General features: G+C 48.3%; 2 non-coding genes across 2 annotated transcripts; both read right to left on the bottom strand.

The window, feature by feature from the left end:
• Window positions 1-4,983: 4,983 nt before the first annotated feature.
• Window positions 4,984-5,073, bottom strand: mir30b (microRNA mir-30b). The gene has a single exon (NR_105303.1). It is a non-coding gene; the product is annotated as a microRNA mir-30b (primary transcript).
• Window positions 5,074-5,154: 81 nt separating this feature from the next.
• Window positions 5,155-5,252, bottom strand: mir30d (microRNA mir-30d). The gene has a single exon (NR_105304.1). It is a non-coding gene; the product is annotated as a microRNA mir-30d (primary transcript).
• Window positions 5,253-15,469: the final 10,217 nt, after the last annotated feature.

The raw sequence follows: 15,469 nt of genomic DNA, 5'->3' as shown, positions 1-15,469 counted from the left end.
AAAAGATGGATCTGGTGCAGGATTTGGACGAGGTGGTTATAAATAATCGACAGTCAGGCGGGAGACTGGACTTAAAACCTGCTTTCGTCATAATCTGATGATGAACGCACTCATCAGGCCCGGCTGCGGGCTGTTTACAGCCACGAGGAACATTCATATTTACTGAATCGTGACTCACGCCGAGGCTCCAGGAGGACGGAGCGTTAACGGCTAAATGACAGCAACATTCCCACCAAAAAACGTTAATTTGTGTCTTTAAAAAAAAAAGGAAAGTTGAATGATTTCGCTGTTTCTCCTCCTCTCCATTCAGAAAAAAGCTGTTCTGATGCATTTCAGCATTGGCGGGTGTTTATCTGGACTTGCTGTTCAGGCTGGTTCTCCTCTTTTAATTAGCTGCTGATCCCACATTGAAATGAAGCAGAGGAACAATTCTGGGCTGCCGCTCTTCATCCTAGATATTTCATTTTGGGAAGGGCAGATTTGAAGCAGCTCACCACCCCCCCAGTAATTATCCAGCCCACCACTCTTCGCTCTGACCTTTACAGGCTTTTATTGATCAGCTGAGTTCTAAAAAACGCTGCTTTTACAAGCAAATCTGTGATTTCCCCGTCCTGGCGCCGTCCCGCTGCATCAGGCTTCATCTACCAGGAGGGGAATTCTCTAATTAAACATCCTCCGCCGTTACCGCGCTTCCATAATACACAAGGAGCTCGTGATTTTCCATCTTTTTCCACCTTCTGTCATCACCTCGACTACAGAGGAAGCAAAAAAAAATGCTGCCACATAACAGGAGGGTGATGAATCCCTGACTGGCCTCTAATTAACCGTACACTCGGTTTATCCCGACTCTGATTAAATGGCAACAGTAGAAGTTACAGTGCTCCGTGACTCCTTGACAACACCGTCGCCTCATGTGACATTCATTTCTAATTTAACCCCTGAGGTGCCACTTTTACACACACAACAGGTTTGTTTGCTTTAACGTCCCCTCCGACACGAGAGAACGTCAGGAATTTCCAAATCCGGAGATTAATGTGCATTTCAGAGGCCTCGTTTATGCCACAGCGATTACGTTGTTTACCAAAGAGATTTGAATCAGGCGAGAGAGCGACGAGATGCCATTAAATGATGCTACGCTAACAAATGTTTGCTATTATCAGTGTAAATAAAGAGTCTGTGCACCCCAGGAGTGAGACGTTGCATCAGAAGTGTGGCGAATGAGCCTCAAGTGCCGAGCGCACGCTTCCGGTGAGTGCGTTCCACATCAAAGAAAGGTAAATACCCCCTGAAAATGTCGCACAAAACCAGATTAATAGAGATAAACACACTCTTGGGCACAATCAGAGAGAAGGGTTTGGCTCGTAACGCTGACATTTTCATCACCGTCACAAACAAAAGGGTGAAATTGGAGGGAAAATAAAGCTAATTACTCTTAGCATTAGGCTGCATTAGAGCCGCGGAACCGCTAATCTGATTCAATTGCGGCGGCGAGGACCAACACTCAGAGAACAAAGAGCGACACGTGGGCGCTGCAGAAAAACAAGCGACTTACGTGATTGGTTCTGCCCGCGCTCGCAGTTTTTGAAGCGATTTAGTCCCGAGTGGCCTGCTGTTATCACACATCTCAAGTATCAAGAGAAACGTGCATCTGTTTGTTCGCTACGATTAGCAGAAATGAGGGGAAATAGGATAACGCAACTCCAAACGAACACAGTAATGTTATTTTTAACCTTAGCTACGAGGTAGTCAACAAAGGCAGCTACATTTTATGGTCCTTATCAGTTTAATAACTTAGCTCAGAGACGTGCAACAATGCCGCCGTTCCCTCGCAGCTTTGGTAAATTTACCCGATAAGCATCTTTCCTGCCACTGCCAAGCCGTTCGGCTGGACAAACATTCACTGTTGCAGAGAAAGTCGGGGTCAATTTATCAGTTTATGACAGCAGAGACGGAGAACCGGCAGCGGGCGCTTTATCGGTTGATCTAGAAGCGAAGAAGCGCCGCTAGATTGTGCAGCGCGATAAACACTGAGTCAGCAGGTAAACACGGCGTCCGCACGGCGGGCAGCACGCAGACGTAGCCCAGAGGAGCGCTGCCGGAATATCAATGCATCCTCTCGTTGGATGTATGGATCTCAGAATCGATCAGATTCCATTTGCTGCGTTTCTGATGCAAATGTTGCAGGTTTAATAGCGACTCTGCCGCTCAGGTTTGGGGTTTCCTGTCTTCTTTCATATTATTTTAGTGTTGCACCTGTAGCCGATTACAGCTCTGGGTTTAATTAAGACCTTGTGAGCACTTTTCTGAGATAAGCGGGCACAGGCGCCTCACGGGGCCTTTGTTGCCTCCTCCTGGATGTGACACTAATTAGCCGAGACGTCGAGGTTGACCCGAACCGTCGCAGAGCGCAACGGTTTTGAGAAGCCACGATAAAGGCGACCATTTTCGTCAGCGTCCTTTTACAGCAGCGCCACAAATTACCTCCTAATGAGGCCTCATCTTGTACTTATTTTTAATCTGAATCAAGGCGCGTCCAACTGAGCGGAGATGAAAACTGCCACGTGCAGACGGGAGCAAAAAAAAATATGCTGCCATAAATTACAAGTGATTAACATAGACGAGGTTATTTATACTGCCCGTTTGGTAGCGTGCAAACAGATGGAATACTGTTCTGGGAATACTGGTTTTCTCCCAGAGTCCAAGATAAATACGTTAGCTTAGCCCAGAGGTTCTACATTTCCCCGAGGTGTTTGGGTGGCTTCTTGCCTAATAAAAGAGTCAATACTGTAGCCTTCCAGACAGCTTTATTTGCTTAAGCTAATGCTAAAAATCAATACTTAAACAGCAAAAAAAGAAGGAAAACTGTGCTGATTATCATTCTGGAGTGCCCCAGGGCATTGTGTTTAGCCTCCCATCGTTCACCAGAAAACTCCTGGATAAATTGACTTGAAGTGACTCTTGGACTTGTCCAAATTTGAGGGAACAGTATCGCCCGGATCCACAACCATCTGGTCACATCAGGTGTGTTTCTTCCTGATGAGAAAACAGGCGGTGGAAAAAATCTGAGCGGGCTTTCAAAAGAGCTCCGTTTTAATTGTGGCCCATAGATCAGGCAGACAGAACTGGAGCCGGAACTAATTGAGCTCGGCTTTAGTCTCCTGGAGGACTTGCTGGACTCCTCCGTGACTGATGGATGTGTCCGGGAGGAAGAGTCGGACCCTTCTGTTTCTGTCAGACTGGTGATTAACATTGGTGGATCGCGCCTTTAATGAGAAATATGAATATTTCATGTGTAGGTAACAGAACCCGCTGTATAAACCCACCTGACTTTTGACAGCAGCAGGGACCAAGAGCCCTGGGACGTGGCAGCGCTGCAGCATCAATGCTAATCAAACAGGTCTGCGTTTGTGATGCCAGTTTAACTCTGCGTACGGTGGACGGGGATGGAAACACTGATCTGGACGGCTGAGTTTGGATGGAAGCTGCTGGGAGAGCAGAAACGCAGTAAAGACGTCAGACATCGTGGGCTAATTGGGCTACAAATGCAAATGTCTGGTAGTTATTCCCAGGTGCGCACAGCAAATGGTTTCATAATGCTATTAGCTGCACGTGCTAATGCCCGATCCAGGATTTGCTTTGGGGTTCTGTGGGAAAGTGTTTGGCAGGCCTGGAGGAGGTAGCGGGGGTGTAGCAGGATCCTGTCTTCAGTGTCCTCAGTTGTCTTCTGATATTTATACAAATGATGTTAGCTACAAAGCAGAGAGCCTGTGAACCGCCGCCATAATCACGTTTCACCCTGCTGTAGGTGACTGATTGCTGCTATCGCTAACCCCCGCCCACATCTCCATCAGTCGCTACCACTGCATCCTCCATGGTATAATTTCACCATCATTCACACTTTCATTAGAGGGATTACATTACGGGCAGAAGCGGCTTGGTCCTTCAGCCATGACCGAAACCTGCCACACGAAGGCAGATCGACTGATCTAACGTGGGGGAGGGGCTAAATTACCAAAACTGCTGAAAACCAGTTACATTTTTTATTGAAATGAGATCCGAGTGTCAACGGAGTTTTATCCTCATCTGTCGGGCCTGCAATTATGTCCAAATGAGCCCTTTCCGGTTCAATGACCCACCAGTCAGTCCCACCGAGGGAAGGTGGGACGTGGAGCGGCGCGATGCTGACACCTTGTGGCCGATGTGCGGAACAACACCCGTGAGCAGGACTTTTGAATTTTCATAAACAAACCCTAACCTCGGATATTTACATAGGTAGAACCAGCTCAACCAAACGAGCCACGTAAGAAGTTATTACATTTTTAAGAAAAACAGTCCCCACTCACAGCTGGCGTTCACTGTTGCCCCGACGAAGACGGAGGCCTCCCGGATGCTTCCACGCCTCAGCGGAGGAGTCTGGTCTTCACAAGCCGTTATCTCCCCTCGGAATGGCGCCATCTGAGCCGCATTCCGCCCTAAAACGAGCTGCACACCCTGTAGCCCTCGAGGACTGGGTCTGGTACCCCTGCGATGTCTGCCTGACCTTTGACCTTTACAGCTAATGAACTCTCCCTCATTTATAAATTACATTTTGATAACAGGCAAAATGAAGACGCTTAAAATATATCAGAAACATATTGAGGAGGTAAAAACACCTTTAAAACAATGTTAAATAAAACAAATACACATCACGAGAATGCAGCATTATTTAATATAAGCGGCTGACAGCGACAACAGACACACGACAACAGACACACGACAACAGATACAGACCTTCAGAGAAGAAGGATTATTTTAAAGTGCGTCACCTTAAAGTCAATAAAGGTTTAGCATGTGGGTGAATTTGCCTGACTCGTATGTAAACACGCGGCTGGTGTTTTAACAGCTGTCTCTAAGCTGTTTGGGGGAAGCGACTTGATGAACCTGTGGCCCGTGACCTCGGCCCCGCCGCCCTTCGCTCGGCTCGCTTCACGCCAGCGGGTCACTTCCAGCCAGTTCAAGTAAACAACCTTCTCTCAGCCTCTGCCGCAAAGGATCACAGCTGAGTGTAGGATGTTTACACCAACTGAGCCGGAACGGCCGGGTAGGCGGACTCCGAGAGTCCTGGATGCTGCGGCGGAGGGTCAAACGGGTGCACGGACTCCTCCGTCGCCGTGGAGCAGGAGGCGGTCGGAGGTGGTAAACATCAGACTGAAAGCTCTTCTGAGTGACAGCTTCCAGTCGGGGATGTTTACAGCCTCAAACTGCCATGTGCATTCAGAATGATCTGTCACAGTTGCTTTTCCATCACCGTGGCTCCATGGCAACCGTGCGTAAGAATCCCCGGTATGACTCCGGCATCAGGGGACATCTCCCGCTGTCCTCTGTTTCCTTGCACCTGCGGAGACACAGTGGAGTTAGCATTAGCTCATTAACATCAGTCTTACTTATGCTAAAGCCGGAGCTCAATGACAACGCGCACGTTCACCTGTGGGCTGAATGTTACCCGATAATCACCAAGCACCTCCAGCGCCCCTGGCCTTAAACTTTGTTTATCGGCACTTTGCAGCCGCTCAAAGCCCCCGGAGCTAGCTCGATGTGTCCTGGTCACTTGCATCAATGACATTAGCTTCAGCGGTGCGTGTTGCCGTGTTCGCTTCATGTCAGCAAAGTTACACAGGTGGAAAACATTCAGTGTCCCGAGGCCAGACTGGATGTCCTCTCCAGGGTAGAAAAGCTAACTTAAACTGCCCGGTAACGTTAAGCGACGCCTGTGACCAACGGCTGAGGTAACTGACATCGCTAGCGAGCCGTTAAAAGTAACTTTGCCAGGTCGGAGAGCCTGCTGAAGCGAAGCCATGTTGACCTAAAGTGCTGACGGTTAGCATTAGCTCCCGTTAGCCAGCAACGACCTAGGCTCGCTAGCTCGCTAGCTCGGGCTAGCTTGTGCGTGACCCTAACCTTCTGCTGTCTGACGCTTCCTTACCAGCGACACAAACGAAGATTTCCCCCGGAGAACGCGAGGCCAACACCCGCCGCGGCGTGTCGGGCTGAAGTTTGACCCGATTCGGCCGGGTTCTGTCCGATTCTGGGCGGCTTGTTAAGTTTCCTTCCGTTTTCATTCACTTGTCTTTATTTTGACCTTTGGTTACTCGACACCAACATTGACGTCATTGTCATGGCAACGGAACTCCGCCCACCGCGAGCCCGGACGTACAGAATAACAACATTAGGGCCTCGCGGACACTTGTCGCCCCCATAAATCCCGAGAAGCGGGGGAGGGGGGGGGGGGGGGGGGGTCGTTAGAGTCATGTCTAAAAAAGAAAATGGATTAAAGCTAAACCATCAAAATTACAATGAAAACGAAGCAAACGCGCGCGTTTAAAGTAGTGACATATATATATATATATATATATATTATATATATATATATATATATATATATATATATATATATATATATATTATATATATATTGATAAATGAATGTAGAAAAAGCAGAATAATTCTACATTTCATTCCAAGTTTAAAAAAAAACAACATTTGTGAGCTAAGGTAACCTAAATAAGGTAAATATTACATAATGTTTGTTACTAGCAACCATGCTAATGATAATAATAACAATAACAACAATAATAACAACAATAATAACGTTACAGAGGCAGCGTTGACAGTAATAGCCTGAGATCTTGCGGCAACCTCCCCCCCAATATTTCTACGACTAGCAAATTAATGTTAGATGTCATTTTTGTACAACAAAAATCTTTAGAGCTCCTAAAACAACGGCTATCTTGAATATTTTCTAGAATCGTCAAATGCTTGTGAAATTCTGATGTCTAAAATAACCATTAGATTTGAGACCAACGCCAAATGACCCGTTTAAACCGCAGATTTCAGCGACACTGCAAAGTCTTTCCATCAGCTGCACGTTTATTTGGAGCTTCCTCCGATCTTATCGAGTTACTTAGACGCATTTTGATCATCCTGGAGCTCAGGTTTGCGTTGAAATCTCCTCACTGTATATACAGTACCAGCAGGGATATCTCCACCGGCAGTGGCCGAACATGTCCACACGGGGGCGCGCTTGAGCCATTTCAACTGACTCCAGTTTTAGAATAACTCACGGGACATTATTTTAATATTTAGCACTGACAAATAAGATGCTGGAGGACTTTGATCACACACGTTTTGCTATGAAATATATTTAGACCTCAAACAAAAAACAACACTGAATGTAAAATCGTTTTATGTCCCTGGAAAGTGGTGTAGGCCAGAGTGTGTTTTTTCTGCTGATGATTTCTCAATAATTTATATAACATTTCCAGTTATTTCTTATGAAAGGACCAGGCAACGAAACCCCATCTATAACCTAACCAGGAAAATTGATTCCCTTGTCATTCTGGGTGGTCTGAAATTGCCCATTGCTATTATCAGACTGACTGATTTTCTGTGCTCGCTGGACTGGAACAGTTCTCCCAGCAGAGCTTTTTTTTTTCCTCCTGTAAGATGTGATCAGATTCATAAGCAATGACACCGTTGTGGAGGTATGTGGTCATGTGACCGACATCTGTGAAGAAACCTGTACAACAAGGCTGAGATGCACGTGGGGATGTAGCCTGAAGAGAACAATTTCAGCTCTTTTCTTCTAAGATTGTGGCATCCAGCAGGGTCAACTTTGATATTCTGACCTCTGCAGACTTTCATCTGTCTGTGCACCTTTCAAAGTGGCTGGAACAGTCTCAGAAGAGCCCACTCCAGGCCTCTGAGCAGGGCGCTGGCTCTCATTAGCAGCCTCAGAAATGGGGTGAACCTCTGCGACCTCACCCGACCTTGATGAGGCTGCACTTTATTGTCCTCGCAAAGTCAAAGGACGTTCTCACCTTCTGTGTTCGGCTCTAAAATTATACACATTTACCCACGTTTCCCTTTTTAAAAGCTAGGAGAGACACCAAAATAACCAGAAACAGGCAAAGACGGCACAATTTACACTAAAGAGAATTCAGTGCCAAAACAAGCTGGCTAACAACATAGAACACCCAACCTGGGAAGAACCTCCTCAGCCCCCCAGTCTTCTTCTACTCCTTCCAGGTATTGTTGTCATGCGTGTAGCGTAGAAAAATCTGGGATTTCCACTTCACAATCATCCTTCTGGTCACGACCTCCAGATCCACATTTACGGCTCTGGGCGTGATATTGAAATAAAAAAAGGTTTTTAGACTCTGAAAGTTCTGCGATCGCATCTGGGTTCCCTTTATGCACCCAGCGAGCGTTAAATCTGATTGGTTCTCACGCTTGCAGCCATGCTGTTCATTCCCTCTGCTTTGGACTCGCTCTCGCTCCCCTGTCTGGGAGGGACGGCTGCCGGGCGGCCTCGGCTTGTATTCACTACCAATAAAAGCAGAGAAAATCACTTACTGACCCGGTGACCCGGCAGCAGAAGCTGCTGCAGGTGTCCAGTGATGCACAGTGAGCTGTGGTGCTGCCGAGGACAAGCAAATCTAGTTTGGTCTGTTTTTCTCCTCACGCTTCACCCCCAGATTTCTGGAAATATTGCAGCCTTGAACCCTGATTGAAAACTTTCACGCACTCACACCTCTTCAAGGTGTGTGTTTTAGCCCAGGATTGGGGAAAAAACGTCATCACAGACTTCAACCCTTCACCAGCCAATCACCTCAGGCTAACAAATTCTGTCTGTTTTCTATTTAGCACAGCTGAACTGTGGCAAAAAAGTGACCTGTAGCAATAGTGTTGCAGGACTTTCCTCTCCCACAAAGCTGTAAATCTCATTTATTCTCCTTTATATCTGTCACAAAAATAAATCCAAGAACACTCATGCGCGTAAATAAATAATAAAGTGGGTTTCCAGCGCCTGCCCTTTAGTCCTGTGGAACCAGAAAATGCAGGAAATGTTCAGGAGTGATTCATCCTCTTTTCTTCCAGAAGTTTAGAGTAGATCAGTCTTACGAGTCGCGCTCCGGCTCACTCAAAGCCCGTTGAATCCGAGAGTTCAGCGTGGGCTTAGGCAGCGTTTACGTAACGCCGTGACAGCCCTCAGGCGGGATCGGGAGGATGACGCCCCCAGAGCACCTTCATGTTGTCCGTGCGCAGGTTGGAGAACCTGTCTGGTGTGTTTGTGCCTCCCTTCGACTCTTCGTGGAATCAGTCTCCTAATTCAAGGCCCTGAATTTGACAGTGGTTCAAATCTTATTACGATCAATGAGTCCCAGCGATGCAGAGTTCCTCTGGAAGCTGGAAATGACCCCCCCCCCCTCTCTGTTTAGTGTTAAGTAAGGCTGAAGCTACTCATGTTATCTCACTCCATCAATAGCAAATACATTAACAATATCTAGTCGCTGCAAGCACACTATTAATTTACCGCGAGCCGTCCCTACAGGGGCCAGGCTGAGTGTTGGAGCCAACCAGGTGGATCTGCTTACGCTTCCCTGGGACCTGCTGTCGCGGCTGGGATCAATGCCGTTGAGCCTGGAGGAAGAGGAGCGGGCGGGCGGCCAAGTGGAATGGCTGGAGGAAGCCCCCCGACCGCGGCTCCGGTGACGCTGTCACATAAGAGGCCCCCGCGGAGACAAAGAGGGATGTGCCGCCCGGCGCTGGAGCCATGTGGAACGCCGGCCGCCGGTCCTCAGAGGTTGAAGAGGACAGAGGTAATGGATCCAGCGGGCTCCGGTTCACGACAGGAAAAACCCAGAGTGCCGTCGACGGTTAGCCGGGTTGTCAGTCAGACATATTGGCACTTCCCACCTGGGGGGTCAGAGTGAGACGGTCAAACATTCTCACAAAGACAGAATTCACTGAGGAGCCACTGAACCCACGGCATTCTGGGAGGAGAGCCAAAGGAGACGACGGCAGAATCCTCAGAAATCAGCACTTAGCATAAGAGTTTACGAGAAAGTTGGGGTTTATTGATAACGCAGCTGCTGACAGGAGCAGCAGGATTAGATCTGGGCCGCACGGATCTATACTCCCCGGCCGAGCCGACGCCACGTCGCCGCCGGGCAGGACGATGTGACGACACGAGACCCACAAACAGGCAGCGACTGTGCGAAGGTGATTGGGGGAAAAAAAAGGGATTTTCTATTTTCATCGTTGCTTCTCTTCGTCTCCGAAGCCTTTGAGCGGTTTGGAAAGTTGGGACAGAATCAAAAATTACTTCCTGACTTCCTCAGATGAGCGCCGCTGGACCCCGATGGGCCGTAAAAAGGTCATTTCAATAGCCCGCCGAGCTCTGAAGGTCATCGGGAGCACGCCAGTGTCCAGTTCAGGGTCTCCAGTTGGGTTTCGCTGCAAGTGAAGATACCAGGAATCAGCAAGCGGAGGCTCACCGAGTGGCTTTGATCTGTCCGTACTGCAGAGTACTGCAGTGAAATAAAGATCAAAGCAAAAGTTCACAGGCTTTGATTCCCTTCTCTTTCCTTCCAGGTTGGAATTTGTTGGTTGCATCTCATTAAACTCCGCCCAGGAGAGACGAGATGAGAGATTTCACACAGCTTTTATGGAGCGTTAAGCATAAAGAAGGCAGAAACTGAGAATAATCCCGCCCTCCACTCTGGTTCCTGGGCTCCACGCAGACGGGAACCAGAGTGATTCCAGTTTCCTGGTCCTCCGTTGGTGCTGTCATTGGCTAATTTCTGAAATCTTTGAATCAGCTCTGTAGGAAATGTTCAGAAGTGGGTAAACGTGCACCTCAAAGTCCCTCAAACTCCACGTGAAATCTGAATTTAATCCATTTGGTGTCGCCTCCTCTCCGGTTCCTGTGAAACCTAAACTCTTTACATTTAATATCTCGCCAACATTCCCTTCTCTTCCTGCGGTGGGTCCACATGAAAGCTCGCCTGTGCCATCTGCACTCGCCTCTGGACATGAAAACGTATTCATTTCTGGGGAAAAGAAGCAGAACAGTGGAAAAAAGAGCCGTTTGCGTGCACTGTGTGATATTCCCTCCCATTAACACTGCTGGCGGGTATTACATTTTCAATGGTTATTCTATAAATTGCTCTTCTTTCTCTTTTCTTTCTGGGGCTGAGGAGCTGTTTGATCTCATGTTCAGACCCCCCCGCCTGTTTGACATTATAATTCCTCAGAGCAGATGGATCAAACTGCTGCAAGCACACAGAGAATCCTGAGTATTTGCCTTCATTAAATGTAAAATTGCTTGTTTACAGCAAATTAACAGTTTAACACTCACTTTTCCTGGTGTGACTTGTGAATGTTTTTCTTCTTTTCTGTTGATTCACCTGTTCTGATGGGAAAAGAATCCCTTTGTTCAGTTCTTGTAATCTCCCAACACATTTAAAACGGGGTTTTGAATTGTAGCAATACGCGGCGTGGCCGCTAGGTGTAGCCAAACCTCACACACTGGACTGTAATTTCGCAGCACAGCGGAAAAAAATCAAACACAAATCGGTTATTTGTTGTGGATATAGAAGATATGATCAGGCTGAACATCCCAGATCTTCCGCTTCATTGCATCTGAACATGCTAACAAGAGCAAAAGTTTCCCTTTCAGTCGTAGTCAAAGCTGCACTTGACCTTTTAACATTCCAGCTCATAAATCTCCACACCGTGAACCCACACGCAGCAAAAACAGGCACATTTATGGATTTAGGGAAAATCAACCCAGGGATAAAAATGTCTGAAGCAAAACATGTAAACAGCGGAGTTTAATGGACCTCCTGTAACTGGAGCCTCTCTGACCCACCAAGTCCTCCTGCTTTTGTGCTGCTGAATAATAAATCACGTGTAATGATTTTCTTTGCTTTGGGCTGAATATATAACGTTACAAATGAAGCCCCTCGCCTGTAGCTTTACTGTAACCCACGCGTGCGCCAGACCTGCTTACAGTGAGTGAAAAGTGCGGCGTTTGATGGCTATTGACATGCGAGGAGATCAATGGCGCGACCTTCCCATCACCTCTGTGTTCCACGATGAACTCTTGAACCACAAAGGTTCTCTGCCCCTGCAGAAATCCTTATAATACAGGATCATCTGAATGTTGTAATCAGCCTTTTGTCCTCTGTCCCACTGAGGATTTATCCTGCCGTTACACTTTCATTTCTTGTAATCTTTTTAAAGATGTAGCACGTTCTCAAGTGAAGGCTCTTCAGAATTAAAATTTCACATTTCTATCAGCTCTCGGCCTCCCAAGACGGGACAAACGGTTCCGAGTATCTTTCTCTCCTTTTTCTAGTTTTGTCCCGTTCCTTCTCCCATTTCCTTCCACTCAAAGAGGATTGAGAAGATCTAAAAGTGTCTGAAGCCCTCATGATGACACATGTGGGAGCGTCTCCAACAAGCTCTGAGCCTGCTCCCGCTCAAGGTTTCTTCCTGTTAGAAGGGAGGCTTTGTTGCCATGATTGTTTGCTGATAAAGTTGACTAGAACTGTATTGGACCCTGGGCTGGTTCTGCTGCTGCTCGTGGCCTCTGCTCTGATGAGTTTATCTCTACGTGGGCCTGACCTCTTGACATTCTGCCGTTGCTTTCAAGTCCAAGTCATTTCCTCCGTGTCAGAGGTGTCCGCAGGTCCATGCTTGGTGGCTTCGGCAGGAATAAAAACCAGTGAAAAAAAAATAAACCCAACGCCACAAAAAGTTCAGTAGAAAGAACGATTAAAGAAGAATTTAATTCCAGATTTCTTTAGAGATGAAGAAAATCAATTTGGTCCCTTTCAGACAAGATTAACTGCAGGGGCCGGAAGCTGAATGGACACATTCCCTGAAAATCCCAGATGCAGCACAGCTGGAGATCCCAGATCATCTTCCTTAAGATGATTTAGTCTCGGTCGGGTCGGTTTATGTTGGACGCAGCCTCCAATCAACCCCTATAGACAGACAGCATAACTGGCCCGGGCCCTCTGCGACCTTCTACGACCCTTCATAGATACACGGATGATGTCACGTGATCAGCGCGGCTCAACACACACGATTTCTTATGTAAAACACCAGCTGCCGGCCGGTCCTGATGCCAGGTAACCTAACGAGCTCCGTATGCCAGAGATGCTATTGCAGAACATTTAGGTTCCGCTTCAGCCCGTCTGCTGCGTGAAACAGCAGATTTCTGTGGGTTTAATTACAAGGCTGTCGAGGCTAAGAGGTCTGGACTCGGTGTCCAAACTGGAGACCAGCGACTCAGAACTGGAGGTAATGGAGTTTGTTTAGAATTTACAGTCTGCTGCTTCAAAGCCAGTTTAGGAGGCCAAATCCTGCAGACGTGGATCACACACAGATGGGAGGGAGGGCAGAGGGGGGGGGGGCACAGGTGGCAGACGGCAGGCCAATCAGGACGGTGAGAAACGGGAGGAGCGGGACCAGCCAGGAAGGAAACGGTCGCAGAACCGGGGCCGAAAATGATTAACAGCAGAAAAGCACAACTTCAAAGAGCTAAGAGAGTCTCACCTGCAAGCCCACGATGGAGATCAGGACTCCTGACCAGCGCGGGAGGATCAGACCATGCGAGGCGGTGCGCGTGTGTGTGTGTGTGTGTGTGGGGGCGCCCGGGGCCTGGGTGTGCTGATGCTATCATAGTGTCATTGTTCTGCTGCTTAATCGCCATGGCTAATGACAGGAAATGAAATCACCCATTGAAGAGCAACACGCGGGGTAATTACTGCTGTTGACCTTGGGCCTCTCCTCGGTACGACGGCTCTCGCCGCACACTCACACAGTCACGCTGCGCTGCTCTCATCGTCCATTTTCACGCTTTTTACCTGAAGTCCTCCTCTTTTGTCCTTCCTTTTTTAAAATCCCTGTTCCAAATTCATGCGGCCGCAGAAAAAAATACATTATTGACCTTGAAAATACATCCGACTCCACGACGCACACATTCCGGATGAATTCTTCTACCTGTTGCTGCGCTTTAATTCTCCCCACAAATGCTTTTTCCAATGCTCGTTTCTTCCCATTCCAGCCCGGTTTAATGAACATTTGCTGGGCGTCAGCTGAAGAAGAAGCTCAAACCAAGGCTTCAAAAAGGGATGCGGCCGCTTGTCCTCCTGAGGAGACGAGCATGTTCCGAGCCTGCATCTGCTGGGGAGGGAAATGTTGACACCTGCAACAGCGGGTCTCCTCGGATGCCCCTCTGCCCCCCCCCCCCCCCCGTCTCGACCTTGGCGGCACCGCTGGGTGCCATTGATTTGTTTACCTGTGCGCTGCTGACAGCTTCTCATTAGGCTTCTGTTGCGCCGCACGTCCAGCGGAGGAGACCAGAGTCGGCGCTTCCCCGCCGACCGCGCGTGATCAATGTGGCTGATAGATCGGCGCCGGCAGTCTAATTCTGCTGAATGGCTGTTTAACGGACGCGAGCGCTCCATTTAGTTGCGACAATGAGGTGCCTTTTGTGAGGGTGGCACCATTGTGGGGCCAAGGAGGGGGGAGGAGGGGGGAGGAGGGGAAACAAGGAGCTGAAAGAAGGGTCGATGGTGGTTTATTCTTTAGTTGTGTGGAGTTTTGAAGGTCTTTGCAAAGTGGAGGGAAGGTGTCAAAGGCTAACACTCCGCAGTTGCTGCCAGAAGTTTGCATCCAAATTTGGGGACTTTCGGGCTCCCTAACAGAGGTTTCAGGCTCGGCTGCACACCACCGCTGCTCTTTACTGAAAAAGCTTCTGATAATTAGGCAACGCTTCCAACTCCCACTTTGGTTTCCAAACCACAGCTGGATTCAGCTTCATCACGAGGTCTTCGATACGATGGTGGTCACAAGGAGGCAGTGTTGCCACTCCACAGGCTGCTGGACAGGCCCACTCTGCTCTAAGGTGTGAGACTCCCCCTGCAGGGGACAGGATCACGGGACAGAGTGACAGCAATCAACTCCAGGCCGCCTCGGAGGCTAATTGGCCCTCAGGTGACCGGGCCCCCAGGGACCCCTGCGTGACAGGTTTTCCCTTTAAATCAGTTAGGGTTTCTATCAAAGAGGAGCCTCTCACACCTGATTAGACCCGCTGATGTTTTCAAACAGAACTTCAGAAGACAGCAGTGCGCAGATGCTGTTGTGCATGTAGACGACTCTCTTAGAACTAATGGTGCTGCGGAGAACCTTGGAGGGGGTCTCACAGTTTCAGTTTCTGGTGGAACCTTTCATTCGTTTTTGGGTTCACCATCAAGCTGAACCTCAGCATGTGTGAATGGTTTCTCCTAGAAACCCTTTTGACACCTTACTGGTTTTAATCTAGAACCATCTAGAGCTGAAAATGCCCTCAGGAACTGTCTCATCTAGAATCCACCGGTGAGATCCCATTAACCCATTGGAGAAACCTTTTGGTTCGTCGGCGCTTCACCCAGAACCCACACAAGGAGAGTTTAACGGGGAACATGCCTGAGAAAGTTCTACCAGGACTACCTTTGAGTGCTTCTGGGTTTTTCAGGGTTAATGACCCGATAATTCCTGGTTCCAGGGACAACAGCTCAACACAACAGCTGGCACCAGTGTTGCACCAAGTCATGGCTTTAATCCAACAACAACAACATCAAGTGTTCTGTGAGGA

The sequence above is a fragment of the Takifugu rubripes genome, chromosome 12 (assembly GCF_901000725.2).
Source record: "Takifugu rubripes chromosome 12, fTakRub1.2, whole genome shotgun sequence".
NCBI lineage: Eukaryota > Metazoa > Chordata > Actinopteri > Tetraodontiformes > Tetraodontidae > Takifugu > Takifugu rubripes.
This window is presented reverse-complemented; position numbering and strand designations above follow the sequence as displayed.